The sequence below is a fragment of the Canis lupus genome, chromosome 21, assembly GCF_048164855.1.
Source record: "Canis lupus baileyi chromosome 21, mCanLup2.hap1, whole genome shotgun sequence".
NCBI classification, from domain to species: domain Eukaryota; kingdom Metazoa; phylum Chordata; class Mammalia; order Carnivora; family Canidae; genus Canis; species Canis lupus.
This window is the reverse complement of record NC_132858.1, coordinates 16,313,257-16,329,037: the sequence shown is the minus strand read 5'-3', so window position 1 is coordinate 16,329,037 and position 15,781 is coordinate 16,313,257. Positions and strand designations below refer to the sequence as shown.

The 15,781-nt window shown below is 39.1% G+C and overlaps 1 long non-coding RNA gene across 1 annotated transcript in view; it reads right to left on the bottom strand.

The window, feature by feature from the left end:
- Positions 1-15,781, bottom strand: part of LOC140612761 (uncharacterized) — a 69,014-nt gene that overhangs the window by 44,272 nt on the left and 8,961 nt on the right. The window lies entirely within an intron of this gene.

Below are 15,781 nucleotides of genomic sequence, written 5' to 3'. Positions count from 1 at the left end.
ATACAGTAAATGTTAAATTTACATACAAAACAATATTCTTTTCAGTGTAAGTTCCACAAGATTTCACATATTTGTGAAGTTGTATAATCATAAACACCATTAAGGCACAATTCCAGCCCTCTCCAAAATTCTAAGCTGTTGTTCTCAATGTGGAGGCTGAGATTATTGGGATTTCTTTTTTTCTTTTCAAATGTAAGATTTATGTAATTCTTTTGCTGTAACAGATAAATTTTTATTTCTCTTGCTTCTTTAAAAGAATATTATGGTAGAATGTATATGACAGTTTTCTGGCATTGTCAGGGAATGGGACTGCAGGCATAAGAAAGAGCAGATGTCTCCATCCCCTACTAATATTTTAAATTAAGAAAACTATAGATCATAATATGTAAGAAATAATACAAAGGGCTCCCTTTTATAATCTTCCCAGTTACTCCCAATAGCAACATTTTGCAGAATTATAAGTTAATGTCATAACCAGGATACTGCCATGAATCCAACCACTGGTCTTATTCCAAGTTTCCTGGTTTCACGTGTACTCAATTGACTCTGTGCACACACACACACACATGCACGCAAACACATGTTTTTGAAGTTTCTCTCTTATGTTTTTTCCTTCTTTCTGAAGAACCGCCTTAGTATATCTTCTAGAGCAGATTACTGGTGATAGATTCTAACGCTATTCCCTCAACTAAGAACAGTGAGGATGTTTACAGCATGGAAATCATCAAATGCTACAAAAAAAAAGGGTTTCCCTTTACTTTTCTTTTTCCTTTCTATGTATGTCTTTATGTCTATCTATCATTTATCTGCCTATCATCTATCATCTTTCATCATCTCTGTATCATCATTTATCATATTGATTCTGCTGTGATGGAGACCCCTGATTACTATACCTCCAAAACTCTACATTTCCAAATACCACCATATTGGTGAGGGCTTCAGCATATACACTTTTAGGGGAGCATAATGTTTGTCCTAGTACCCACACAGTTAAAATAGTTCAAATAGCCCAGTGTACTATAAAACAAGGTCGCCAAGGATTTAAGCCCTTAAACAAGACATTTTTTGAGAACTGGTGACAATCCACACCCCTTGTCCATCTTGAAACACAATTTGACCTGTGCTTTTATTTGGAAATATGGATGTCATGAGATTACCACAACTTTAATCCCATGGTCCCACTCATTAAAGCCTCCACAGGAAACATTATTGAAATTATTGACTCAGTCAATCAACAACTGTTAAATATTTTGTAGCCATAGATTTGGCTAATATGTTCTGTTCAGTGCTTATTTCAATAGTCTCTCAGAGCAGTGTGCCTTCAACTCTAAAGGGATATAATTCACTTTGTCTTCGCCATGCCTGGGGTATCTCAACAGCCCTGCCATCCTTTTTATTTTTTAAAGATTGCATTTATTTATTCAAGAGAGAGGGAGAGAGAGAAAGAGAAAGAGAGGCAGAGATATAGGCAGAGAAAAGCAGGCTCCATGAAGGGAACCTAATGTGGGACTCAATCCTGGAACTCCAGGATCACACCATGGGGCAAAAGCAGGCACTCAACCACTGAGCCACCCAGGTGTCCCTGCCATCCTACACATTTTTTCAGGCAAGATTTTAGTTGCATTCATCTCTCTCTACAAACATAGCTATGATACTGTATTTAATGTGTCCTCTTCTAGGAGATTCATTTGACAGACTCATTTCTACCATACAAACATTTATAAGGGAGCCCATAAAAAGAGGGTGGACCATTATCTCCCAAAATGTATAAGATCTCACCTCTGAAGATTATTTAGTAAACCAGTGCTTGAATTATCCCTACCACTATAAAGAAATACCTATTGATCATCTTAGCACCCACAATATTAAAAGAAAGGTAATATCTTATAGATTTTTGGGGACTCTAGAAGCAATATATCTTTGATTTTGCTTAAGCCAACTTATACTTTGACTCATTTGTCCCATTGTTAATGGGACTTCTTAAAAAGAGTTTCTTGAATCTGCCCAATTTATAATATAACTGGCTGTCCTGTTAGTGCCTCCCAGAGAGTCCTTCATTCTAGAAGCTTTGGCAACCTCATTAGTCTTAGAATCTTAGAATCTCTGGTTCTCTAAAGGTGGCCATTATTTTCCAAGAACTTCTAGTACAAGAAACTACCCTCCTCAGTTCCAGACTACCCATCATTGAGATAATAACTGCAGTGTATACTGCAGTCTCCTGAAAACAGGGGCTCTCACAAGTCCTAATCCCATGACACCCTATTAGCTGCCTACTGTGCCTTGTGTCAGGGAAGCAAAGCAGGACCCCCACAAGATTAGGGCAGTTATTGAGGCCTCCCTGCTACAACATAAAGCTTAACTTGAACCCATTCGTATATCCCATTTGCAGGAGTATGTGGCCTCTCCTGTCTTCAGTTCCTTGCTAGAGACCATGGTGTTCAGTGAGTTCCTTCTCTCCTGGACCCTTTGGATAATCCTGGAGCAGTTGGAGTCAAGTGTGTACAGGAAAGGGAGTGTTTACACTTTAAAGACAACATCCCTACCATTGTACATGATAGAACTCTTCATAGCAGTTGCTTTTTGTCCCTTTTCAGGACATCTCTAATCACAGATGAGATCCAGAATGGGCACAATTTCTCAGACTGCAAGCAGTCGTTTTAGTACTCTGGCCAATAATTATCTCCATCTTTGCCTTTTTATAGACTCTTGGACCATTGCCAATAGTTTGACCATCTAGTCAGCATAATGGCAGAAAAAATAATTCCTTATCTAAAGTTGTCACAGCTTCTGGCAAATAACCAACAAGGAAATGAGGCCTTATTCTTACAATGGCACAGAAGTTAACTTTGTCGACAACTTGAATCCTTCCCCAACCAAGCATTCAGATGATGTCCCAGCTCCAGCCAAGGCTTTGATCACAGCTTTGTGGATCACCCAACTAAACCCTGCTCACATTTCACTCACAGAGATTATGATATGATAACTACCGACTTAATCTTCTAATATTTTGGTAGTTTGTTATGCAGCAATAGATAATTAATTAGATGATCCTTATAAGCTTGGGAAAGAGCTCTTTTTCTTTTTTTTAAATATTTTATTTATTTATTCATGAGAGACACAGGGAGAGAGGCAGAGACACAGGCAGAGGGAAAAACAGGCTCCATGCAGGAAGCCCGATGTGGGACTTGATCCCAGGTCTCCAGGATCCAGCATTGGGCTAAAGGCAGACGCTCAACCAAGAGCCACCCAGGCATCCCAGGCCTCTAATCCATCAGGATACTTTACTTGGTATATGTATTGAATGTGTCACATTGTTGTGGGTTTTTTCCTGCATTTATTGAGATAATTTGATAAAGGAGTTTTTCTCCTTTATTTTTTTCATATGGTTAAATAAATTGATTTTAAAATGTTCATCCACACTGAATTTCTGAAATAAGTCCTTCTTTGACATGTTACATTATCTACTTTTAGTAACATTGGATTTGATTTACTAATAGTTTATTAAGGGCATTTTTGCATCTATTACCATAAGTCAGACTATAATGTTCTCATTGTTCTCAGGTTCTTCTCAGTTTTGATTTTAAGATTAACTGGGTTTCATACAAAAAGAATAACAGTATGCTATATTTGACTATTTTCTTAACAATATTGCATACTTTGAAACTGTTTCTTGCTAAAATATTTAGAGTTCACCAGACAAGCCCTTTGGGCTGCTACAATTTTTGTAAGAAAATTCTGAGTGTCATGTATTTTCTGATTATAGAATTATAGATTGACTTTTTAAACTTCATTCTTCTAATGTTGTCATTCTAATGTCTTTTGAAATCCTTTATTTCTGAGGAGAAATCAATACTCATTTTTATATCTGTTTCATTTGATGGTTGTTTGGGCTGCTTTGTCTATGTATAGCTATTTTTGTTATTGTTTTGCTTAATTTTATTTTACTTAGCTATCCTAAACCTAGATGTAATTCACTTTGCATTCATTATAAGTTCACTGAGAGTTTAGATCTGAGTGTTGGTGTAATTTCTGTGTTCTTATAGAATTATTATTATTATTAGATGGCAGAAGAGTAGGGTCCCCAAGTCACCTGTCCCCACCAAAGTACCTAGATAACCTTCAAATCATCCTGAAAATCTATGAATTCGGCCTGAGATTTAAAGAGAGAACAGCTGGAATGCTACAGTGATCAGAGTTCACGCTTCTATCAAGGTAGGAAGACGGGGAAAAAGAAATAAAGAAACAAAAGGCCTCCAAGGGGGAGGGGCCCCGCGAGGAGCCGGGCTGAGGCCGGGGCGAGTGTCCCCAGGACAGGAGAGCCCCGTCCCGGAGGAGCAGGAGCTGCACCAACCTTCCCGGGAGGAAAGGCACCCGCAGGGAGTTGGAGCAGGACCCAGGAGGGCGGGGATGCCCTCGGGCTCCCGGGGACACTAACAGACACCGGCGCCCCGGGAGAGTGCGCCGAGCTCCCTAAGGGCTGCAGCGCGCACGGCGGGACCCGGAGCAGCTCGGAGGGGCTCGGGCGGTGGCTCCGCGGAGGGGGCTGTGCGGCCCCGGGAGCAGCTCGGAGGGGCTCGGGCGGAGGAAGAGGCTCCGTGCGGAGGGGGCTGCGGGGCGGGAGCAGCAGGAGGGGCTCGGGCGGCGGCTCCGCGGAGGGGGCTGCAGGGCCAGAGCGCGAATCCAACAGCCCAGGCCCCGGAGCACAGGGCGCCGGGACACAGCCCAGGATCCGGCCTCCCCCGGGACAGGCAGAGGCCGGGAGGGCCCAGGACAGCAAGGACGCTCCTGCCCCGAGCTGAGCAGATCAGCGGCCCCGCCCCGGAGCCTCCAGGCCCTGCAGACAGAGAGCTCCGGAGTTACGGCGGGAGCTGATCCAGGGCTGCAGAGCTGGCCCCGCCCCTGGGGCTGTTCCTCCTGGGGCCTCACGGGGTAAACAACCCCCACTGAGCCCTTCACCAGGCAGGGGGCAGAGCAGCTCCCCCAAGTGCTGACACCTGAAAATCAGCACAACAGGCCCCTCCCCCAGAAGACCAGCTAGACGGACAAGTTCCAGGGAAAGTCAAGGGGCTTAAAGTACACAGAATCAGAAGATACTCCCCCGTATTTTTTTTGTTGTTGTTGTTGTTGTTGTTGTTGTTTTGCTTTTTTTTTTCTTTTTGCTTTTTGATTTCTGTTTGCTTCTCCCATCCTTTTATCCCCTTTCTTTTTCTTTCTCTTTTTCTTCTCTTTTTTCTTTTTTCTTCCTTTTTTCTTTTTCTCTTTTCTTTCCTTCTTTCTCTCCTCTCTTTTTCTCCTTTTCCCAATACAACTTGTTTTTGTCCACTCTGCACTGAGCAAAATGACTAGAAGGAAAACCTCACCTCAAAAGAAAGAATCAGAAACAGTCCTCTCTCCCGCAGAGTTACAAAATCTGGATTACAATTCAATGTCAGAAAGCCAATTCAGAAGCACTATTATACAGCTACTGGTGGCTCTAGAAAAAAGCATAAAGGACTCAAGAGACTTCATGACTGCAGAATTTAAACTAATCAGGCAGAAATTAAAAATCATTTGAATGAGATGTAATCCAAACTAGAAGTCTTAATGACAAGGGTTAACGAGGTGGAAGAACGAGTGAGTGACATAGAAGACAAGTTGATGGCAAAGAGGGAAACTGAGGAAAAAAGAGACAAACAATTAAAAGATCATGAGGATAGATTAAAGGAAATAAATGACAGCCTGAGGAAGAAAAACCTACCTTTAATTGGAGTTCCCGAGGGCACCAAAAGAGACAGAGGTCCAGAATATGTATTTGAACAAATACTAGCTGAAAACTTTCCTAATCTGGGAAGGGAAACAGGCATTCAGATCCAGGAAATCGAGAGATTCCGCCCCCCCTGCCCCAAATCAATAAAAACCGTTCAACACCTCGACATTTAATAGTGAGACTTGAAAATTCCAAAGATGAAGAGAAGATCCTTAAGGCAGCAAGAGACAAGAAATCCCTGACTTTTATGGGGAGGAGTATTAGGGTAACAGCAGACCTCTCCACAGAGACCTGGCAGGCCAGAAAGGGCTGGCAGGATATATTCAGGGTCCTAAATGAGAAAAACATGCAACCAAGAATACTTTATCCAGCAAGGCTCTCATTCAGAATGGAAGGAGAGATAAAGAGCTTCCAAGACAGGCAGGAACTGAAAGAATATGTGACCTCCAAACCAGCTCTGCAAGAAATTTTAAGGGGGACTCTTAAAATTCCCCTTTAAGAAGAAGTCCAGTGGAACAATCCACAAAAGCAAGGACTGAATAGATATCATGATGACACTAAACTCATATCTGTGAATAGTAACTCTGAACGTGAACGGGCTTAATGACCCCATCAAAAGGCGCAGGGTTTCAGACTGGATAAAAAAGCAGGACCCATCTATTTGCTGTCTACAAGAGACTCATTTTAGACAGAAGGACACCTACAGCCTGAAAATAAAAGGTTGGAGAACCATTTACCATTCAAATGGTCCTCAAAAGAAAGCAGGGGTAGCCATCCTCATATCAGATAAACTAAAATTTACCCCAAAGACTGTAGTGAGAGATGAAGAGGGACACTATATCATACTTAAAGGATCCATCCAACAAGAGGACTTAACAATCCCCAATATATATGCCCCAAATGTGGGAGCTGGCAAATATATCAATCAATTAATAACTAAAGTGAAGAAATACTTACATAATAATACACTTATACTTGGTGACTTCAATCTAGCGCTTTCTACACTCGATAGGTCTTCTAAATACAACATCTCCAAAGAAACGAGAGCTTTAAATGATACACTGGACCAGATGGAATTCACAGATATCTACAGAACTTTACATCCAAACTCAACTGAATACACATTCTTCTCAAGTGCACATGGAACTTTCTCCAGAATAGACCACATACTGGGTCACAAATCGGGTCTGAACTGATACCAAAAGATTGGGATCGTCCCCTGCATATTCTGAGACCATAATGCCTTGAAATTAGAACTAAATCACAATCCTTCATTTGGAAGGACCTCAAACACCTGGAGGTTAAGGACCATCCTGCTAAAAGATGAAAGGGTCAACCAGGAAATTAAGGAAGAATTAAAAAGATTCATGGAAACTAATGAGAATGAAGATACAACCGTTCAAAATCTTTGGGACGCAGCAAAAGCAGTCCTAAGGGGGAAATGCATCGCAATACAAGCATCCATTCAAAAACTGGAAAGAACTCAAATACAAAAGCTAACCTTACACCTAAAGGAGCTAGAAAAAAACAGAAAATAGATCCTACACCCAGCAGAAGAAGAGAGTTAATAAAGATTCAAACAGAAGTCAATGAAATTGAGACCAGAAGAACTGTGGAACAGATCAACAGAACCAGGAGTTGGTTCTTTGAAAGAATTAATAAGATAGATAAACCATTAGCCAGCCTTATTAAAAAGAAGAGAGAGAAGACTCAAATTAATAAAATCATGAATGAGAAAGGAGAGATCACTACCAACACCAAGGAAATACAAACAATTTTAAAAACATATTATGAACAGCTATACGCCAATAAATTAGGCAATCTAGAAGAAATGGACGCATTTCTGGAAAGCTACAAACTACCAAAACTGGAACAGGAAGAAATAGAAAACCTGTAGAGGCCAATAACCAGGGGGGAAATTGAAGCCGTCATCAAAAACCTCCCAAGACACAAGAGTCCAGGGCCAGACGGCTTCCCAGGGGAATTCTATCAAACGTTTAAAGAAGAAACCATACCTATTCTCCTAAAGCTGTTTGGAAAGATAGAAAGAGATGGAGTACTTCCAAATTCGTTCTATGAGGCCAGCGTCACTTAATTCCAAAACCAGACAAAGACCCCACCAAAAAGGAGAATTACAGACCAATATCCCTGATGAACATGGATGCAAAAATTCTCAACAAGATACTAGCCATTAGGATCCAACAATACATTAAGAAAATTATTCACCATGACCAAGTAGGATTTATTCCCGGGACACAAGACTGGTTCAATACTCATAAAACAATCAATGTGATTCATCATATCAGCAAGAAAAAAACCAAGAACCATATGATCCTCTCATTAGATGCAGAGAAAGCATTTGACAAAATACAGCATCCATTCCTGATCAAAACTCTTCAGAGTGTAGGGATAGAGGGAACATTCATCAACATCTTAAAAACCATCTACGAAAACCCCACAGCAAATATCATTCTCAATGGGGAAGCACCGGAAGCCTTTCCCCTAAGATCAGGAACAAGACAGGGATGTCCACTCTCACCACTGCTATTCAACATAGTACTGGAAGTCCTAGCCTCAGCAATCAGACAACAAAAAGACATTAAAGGCATTCAAATTGGCAAAGAAGAAGTCAAACTCTCCCTCTTTGCCGATGACATGATACTCTACATAGAAAACCCAAAAGCCTCCACCTCAAGATTGCTAGAACTCATCCAGCAATTTGGCAGTGTGGCAGGATACAAAATCAATGCCCAGAAATCAGTGGCATTTCTATACACTAACAATGAGACTGAAGAAAGAGAAATTAAGGAGTCAATCCCATTTACAATTGCACCCAAAAGCATAAGATACCTAGGAATAAACCTAACCAAAGAGGTAAAGTATCTATACCCTCAAAACTATAGAACACTTCTGAAGGAAATTGAGGAAGACACAAAGAGATGGAAAAATATTCCATGCTCATGGATTGGCAGAATTAATATTGTGAAAATATCAGTGTTACCCAGGGCAATGTACATGTTTAATGCAATCCTTTCAAAATACCATGGACTTTCTTCAGAGAGCTGAACAAATTATTTTAAGATTTGTGTGGAATCAGAAAATACCCCGAATAGCCAGGGAAATTTTAAAAAAGAAAACCATAGCTGAGAGTACCACAATGCCAGATTTCAGGTTGTACTACAAAGCTGTGGTCATCCAGACAGGGTGGTACTGGCACAAAAACAGACACATAGATCAATGGAACAGAATAGAGAATCCAGAAGTGGACCCTGAACTTTCTGGTCAACTAATATTCGATAAAGGGGGAAAGACTATCCACTGGAAGAAAGACAGTCTCTTTAATAAATGGTGCTGGGAAAATTGGACATCCACATGCAGAAGAATGAAACTAGACCACTCTCTTTCACCATACACAAAGATAAACTCAAAATGGATGAAAGATCTAAATGTGAGCCATCAAAATCCTAGAGAAGAATACAGGCAACACCCTTTTTGAACTCAGCCACAGTAACTTCTTGCAAGATACATCCACGAAGGTAAAAGAAACAAAAGCAAAAATGAACTATTGGGACTTCATCAAAATAAGAAGCTTTTGCACAGCAAAGGATACAGTTAACAAAACTAAAAGACAACCTACAGAATGGGAGAAGATATTTGCAAATGACATATCAGATAAAGGGCTAGTTTCCAAGATCTATAAAGAACTTATTAAACTCAACACCAAAGAAACAAACAATCCAATCATGAAATGGGCAAAAGACATGAAGAGAAATCTCACAGAGGAAGACATAGACATGGCCAACACACACATGCGAAAATGCTCTGCATCACTTGCCATCAGGGAAATACAAATCAAAACCACAATGAGATACCACCTCACACCAGTGAGAATGGGGAAAATGAACAAGCAGGAAACAACAAATGTTGGAGAGGATGTGGAGAAAAAGGAACCCTCTTACACTGTTGGTGGGAATGTGAACTGGTGCAGCCACTCTGGAAAACTGTGTGGAGGTTCCTCAAACAGTTAAAAATAGACCTGCCCTACGACCCAGCAATTGCACTGTTGGGGATTTACCCCAAAGATACAGATGCAATGAAACCCTGGGACACCTGCACCCCAATGTTTCTAGCAGCAATGGCCACAATAGCCAAACTGTGGAAGGAGCCTCGGTGTCCATCGAAAGATGAATGGATAAAGAAGACGTGGTCTATGTATACAATGGAATATTCCTCAGCCATTAGAAACGACAAATACCCACCATTTGCTTCAACGTGGATGGAACTGGAAGGTTTTATGCTGAGTGAAGTAAGTCAGTCGGAGAAGGACAAACATTATATGTTCTCATTCATTTGGGGAATATAAATAATAGTGAAAGGGAATATAAGAGAAGGGAGAAAAAGTGTGTGGGAAATATCAGAAAGGAAGACAGAACATAAAGGCTCCTAACTCTGGGAAACGAACTAGGGGTGGTGGAAGGGGAGGAGGGCAGGGGGTGGGGGTGACTGGGTGGTGGGCACTGTGGGGGGCACTTGATGGTATGAGCACTGGGTGTTATTCTGTATGTTGGCAAATTGAACACCAATAAAAAATAAATTTATTATAAAAAAAGATATAAAAAAAGAATTATTATTATTATCATCATTATTTTTAAGGATCACATCTTCCTGCCTCTTTATATGTCTCATGATTTTTTAGTTTATTTTACAATGGATATTTTGCATAAAAGAACAGTAGAGACTTAAGTAGATAATATTTTCCTTCAAAATTATGCATGAATCCTCTCTGTAGCTGCTAGGACAAGCGGCTGAGTCAATCAAATTGGCATTTGAGTTTGGTCTGGAATTTGCTGCAGTTTAACTAGATTTGTATCCCCATTGGCTCTAAATATCTCTATTATTTATACAGAGTGAGATGATGAGGATTTTCCTGCTTTCAAGCTCAGTTTGGTAAATACATCATTTATTGTTCATCCTTTGATGCTTTGTGTAGATTTAAAATAGCTCTATTTATGATTTCTTCAGTAAAAGAGCTGGTCTGAATACCTTAGGCTGTCACAGTAACAGAAGTAGAGTCTCCTTGAAAGATATTTGTTCATTCAGAAAAATTAGCTTTTCCCATTGCTTTGACAGTTTCTGTGGGATGGATAATGGATAAATTATCATTAATTTAGTAATTTGATACTTGTTTTAGACCATGGGTTCAATTTTCAAAATATTTTTAAAATTAAATTGTTTATTTATTTATTTTAGAAAAAGACAGCACAAGCAGGATGAGGGGCAGAGAGAAAGGGGCAGCAGAGTCCTCTGATGGGATAGCCCAATGCAAGGCTTGATCCCTGGACCATGAGATCACCACCTAATTTTAAAGACAGACTTTAACTAGAGTCAAGCAGATAATCCCAAACATGAGTTCCATATTGAATAAACTGTCTTTTAGGCTATATCCCATAAAATTAATTCAACTTATTGAGTTTTTCATACAAGGGGTAGGAAAGAATAGAATCAGGGTTTGCTGTTTAATGATGCTTTATTGAGACTGAAAGTCAGAATATCATGTGCAAAGAGAAGAGATATATCTTACCCAAGTAACAGAAGTGTTTCTTAAAATAAACCAACAAAATCTGAAAAATACACTTCAGGATGAGAAATCCAATTCTGTCCAGCCTAATGAAATAATAATCACACCAAACGTTATCTAAGAACACTGGAAGATTAGGTTTGGCTTCAGGACTTACTACTTAGGTGGTGACATAGTTGTCTCTGGTGCCACCCAGTGTGTAGAAGATGTAACAACTCTGTAGATTCTGAGGCAAAAGTGCTGAGTTCATTCCTTCCCAAGCATTCCCAGGGTGAAAGAGCCCTTGCTGGGAAAATCTGATTTCTTAAGAGCAGGTTCAAAGTGAGCATTCTAGATATTTGGGTGACAGAGCATATACTTCTCTGATGGCGTTCTGTACCACATTGGTTTCAGGTTCCAAGCAAAGATCCGAATATGAGCCCTCTGGTTCATCAATGTTCATTCATCCTCCTGTTTTCTAATATTCAATGCACCATTCATTAAGTTAAATTAATTCAGTAAGTTGCTTATTATAGATAGATTTTTAAATGAATTTAATTCTTTTCTGTAGCTTTCAATTCATCGGGGAATTTCTCTGCTTTTTTGTCATTTTTCTAATTTAAAAAAAATGTTTAAACATACTTTTACAATTATTTTAAAGTCCTTACTTGCGAACTCCAGTATAGGGCTCAATCTTCATTTGCTGTTGGCCTTTTTTCTCCTTGTCCATTGCTCATAAACTTTGCTCGCCCTGAGTAGTGATTCATTTGCTTATTACATGCCTTATATGATCACAAAGAAAAATGTTCCAGATGATTTCACCTACCAAAGAGGTTTCAATCATTCCTCCACTGAAGTTAAGGCTAATAATCTCAATTCAGTCAGAAACTGATCTGAGTTGAACCTTCCTTACAGTTTTGGCAAGAATCAGTGTACCTCCAGGTCACCCACCCCTATTTCTAGGGCATGGCAATCCAGGATTTTCACTTAAGAACACGGGCTCTCTTTGTCTCTTCAGCAAGAAGAGAATAAAACAATATCCTGTATTTGAGAGGTTTCTGGTTTACATCTTTAGTCTCCCACCCAGACCAAATTTAGAATCTGGCAAATGCCATGCAGGGAAGAGCGCTAGCATTTGAGCACACAAATTTCCAGTTTTGAATTATTCCTGTGTGTGCTATTACCAACAGTTCAGCAAGTTTGTTGTTTGTTTGTTTGTTTGTTTGTTTTTGTTTTTGTTTTTGCTGGTTTCTGATTTTGTTTGTTTGATCCAGCTGAAGTCTATTCCAGGGCCCAGACCCGTATTCTCAAGTTAGACTCTCAGGGAAATGTGGTTTCTGATTGTCAGGTCAAATCCCTCCAGGATTTTACACATTTTTATTCTCAGAATCCAAATTCATGGCACTCTTTTTATCCTAAGCACAAGAAATTGGGAGGAAGTCCACTTTGCTTTTCCTAAAGTTTTGGTGCTTTTTTGTCTACTATATGCTAAAGCTTTGAATTTAGAAAATGTCTTGAAGAGAAAATCTACCATTTGTTTGAGGTTCCTTACATCCTCCGTTTTGCTATTCCAGCCCAATGTAACTGCCAAAAGTTCTAGACAAGTCCATATTCTCAGGGTCTTGCCCATACTCACACTTGATAAATTCCTACAAGGACATCAGTAAGTTTTCAGCTCACCTCTACATAGGTATAACCTTCCTTGAGGTTCTCTAGTCCATAATGATGAGTCTACATATATGATGCAAAAGGTGATTTCCTCACATATCACCAAAATAAAGTTGGTAAGACAAAGGTGAGTTTACTGCTCGCATTCATAAGGGAGAACATCACCTCACAGAGCTTTCACAGTTTCCCTGGGGAAGGGGAAGCAAGGAATGAATTTATTGAGACTTGGGAGTTTGGTTTAAGGTAGGTTGTTCAAAGCAAGGATTTGATAGGATTGGCTAGAGGTCAAGAGACAATAGATCAAGTTGGTGGAAACAAAAAGAGGATTTTGTGGCAAGAGATCCAAAGAATTTGAGGAGTAAATTGTTGATGTTTTCCATTGAAGAGTCTATGGGTTGTGTACATTGTTGTAATGGACAATCGAAATATTAGCCTGGGCAAACCCTCTTAGATAAATATAGTCATGATAATAAAAACAGAGGAAGAGCTAAGTCATCTTTTTTTTAAGACTTTTTTTTTTATTTATTCATGAGAGACACAGAGAAAGAGGCAGAGACGTAAGCAGAGGAGAAGCAGGCTTCCCTGGGAAACCCACTGTGGGACTCGATCCCAGGACCCCAGGATCACAACCTGAGCCAAAGGCAGATGCTCAACCACTGAGCTCACTCAGATGCCCCTATAGCTAAGTCATCTAAATGTAAATATTAAGTTAGTTCCTTGTTTCCAGGTTAAATGATGTTAGACAGTTTCTGTTCCATATGTTACTTTTAATTTACTTTTTTCTCCCCCCAAAAAATATCAGTGAAAGTAAAAAACTATAAATGATCACATCCTACCTCATATGGAAGGCTGTTTTTTTGAAATTTTTATGAAAATAATGAAGAATATTGAGTTATTTAAATACTATATCCCTTACTCCTCTCAGTAATTCCTACATGGGAGAGATCTGATCCATTGCTTACAAAGTCCTGTGTAATTTTCTGGTATCAAATAGTATAAAATCAGATGCAGCAAAGCAGCATCACCTGCAGTGCCTTCTTTGTAAACAAAGATCTAAAATTAGCAGCCAATATCAAACTTGCTCTATACTAGCAGATCTTATATTAAAAAGTTAAATTTCAACTGTATTTATTTATCTAACAACTGTGTTTTCCTAGAGCACTTCAAAAGTGAGTACAATTAATTTACCATTATAAGATTCCCTTCATTCCACGTTGCCTTCTACTCTCCTGTATACTATGGCAGGAACATTTCAAATCATCATAAAAAATGTTGTAAAGGGATGCCTGGGTGGCTCAATGGTTGGGCGCCTGCCTTCAGCTAGGGTTGTCATCCTGGGATCTGAGTTCGAGTCTCACATTGGCCTCCCTGCAAGGAGCCTGCTTCTACTTTGGCAGGCTCTCTGTCTCTCTCCCTCTCAGTCTGTGTCTTTCATGAATAAATAAATAAATAGCTAGATTGATAGATAGATAAATAAATAAATAAATAAATAAATAAATAAATAAATAAAATATTTTTTTTAATGTTGTGAAATCCCAGGACTTACACCAAGATTCCAAATGTTTACTACAGAAGCAAGGCTGCTGGTGCATTTTACAAAACTTAAAGACTTGGACCTCTGCCTGTGGGTCAAATAGATCATTCAATTCGTGTTAGTTATTACTCTCCTCTTTGAAGAGTAAGAATAGGGAAAAGAGATAGGTATTTTTATCTTTTAATGGATAAAATTCTAAATAATTACATTTTTAAAATGTAAGTATGTATAGAAACAATTATCAATAATTAGTTTTAATAAAACTATTAAAATTTTAAAACATTTCTTAATTTTTTCTATACCATCACTATCATCATGGTAGAATTTTTTTATTTTTGTGGTTTTTTTTATTTTTTATTTATTTATTTATGATAGTCACAGAGAGAGAGAGAGAGAGGCAGAGACACAGGAAGAGGGAGAAGCAGGCTCCATGCACCGGGAGCCCGATGTGGGACTCGATCCCGGGTCTCCAGGATCGCGCCCTGGGCCAAAGGCAGGCACCAAACCACTGCGCCACCCAGGGATCCCTATTTTTGTGTTTTTATACAGTCGATTTTTTTTAATTGTAAAAATCCATAATGGCTATGTTACGCTAAAAGAACTTTAATTTTTGCTTAAATTATTAACTTACAGTTCATCAACCCAATGATTAAACAAAATGATTTCAATATGGCTTGCATATAGATGAGAAGATCACACTACAAATAAGGAAGAAAAATAAATTCAGATCAGCATTCACCATAATGGAGAATTTTTCAATGGTTAGAACACCCACAGTAAATTGAAGTTGTGAAACTCTTGCCCTTAGAAACAATTAAATTGAAACTGGCTGGCCATTTTACCATCCTGAATTAGAAGTAGACCTTTACATTGGCTATAGGTTTTAACAGGATTCCCTCTAAGATTCTTAAATATGAGTCATTAATAAACCCATGTTATGAAAAAAAAAAAAAAAACCCATGTTATGCTGTGAAAAAAATTTAGAGTTGCGCTAATTACCCTTAGCCCTTAAATACCGTTGTTGTAGTAAAACTGTCAGATACTGTATATATAAGACTAATTAGCTGAAGAGAGCTTGTCCTTACTAACTGGAATGGTTCTGCCATTTATGCTTTCTGGCAAAATATACTCATCTGTAAATCCTTCCATCTTCTCAGAAAGCATATGCCAGTATCAGCTTCTACAGTAAACCTCCCCTGTGCTCAGCTTTTGAGGACATGAGAATGAATTATCAATTTTCCAGATCTGATAATAAAAATAAGTAACGATTTTTGAC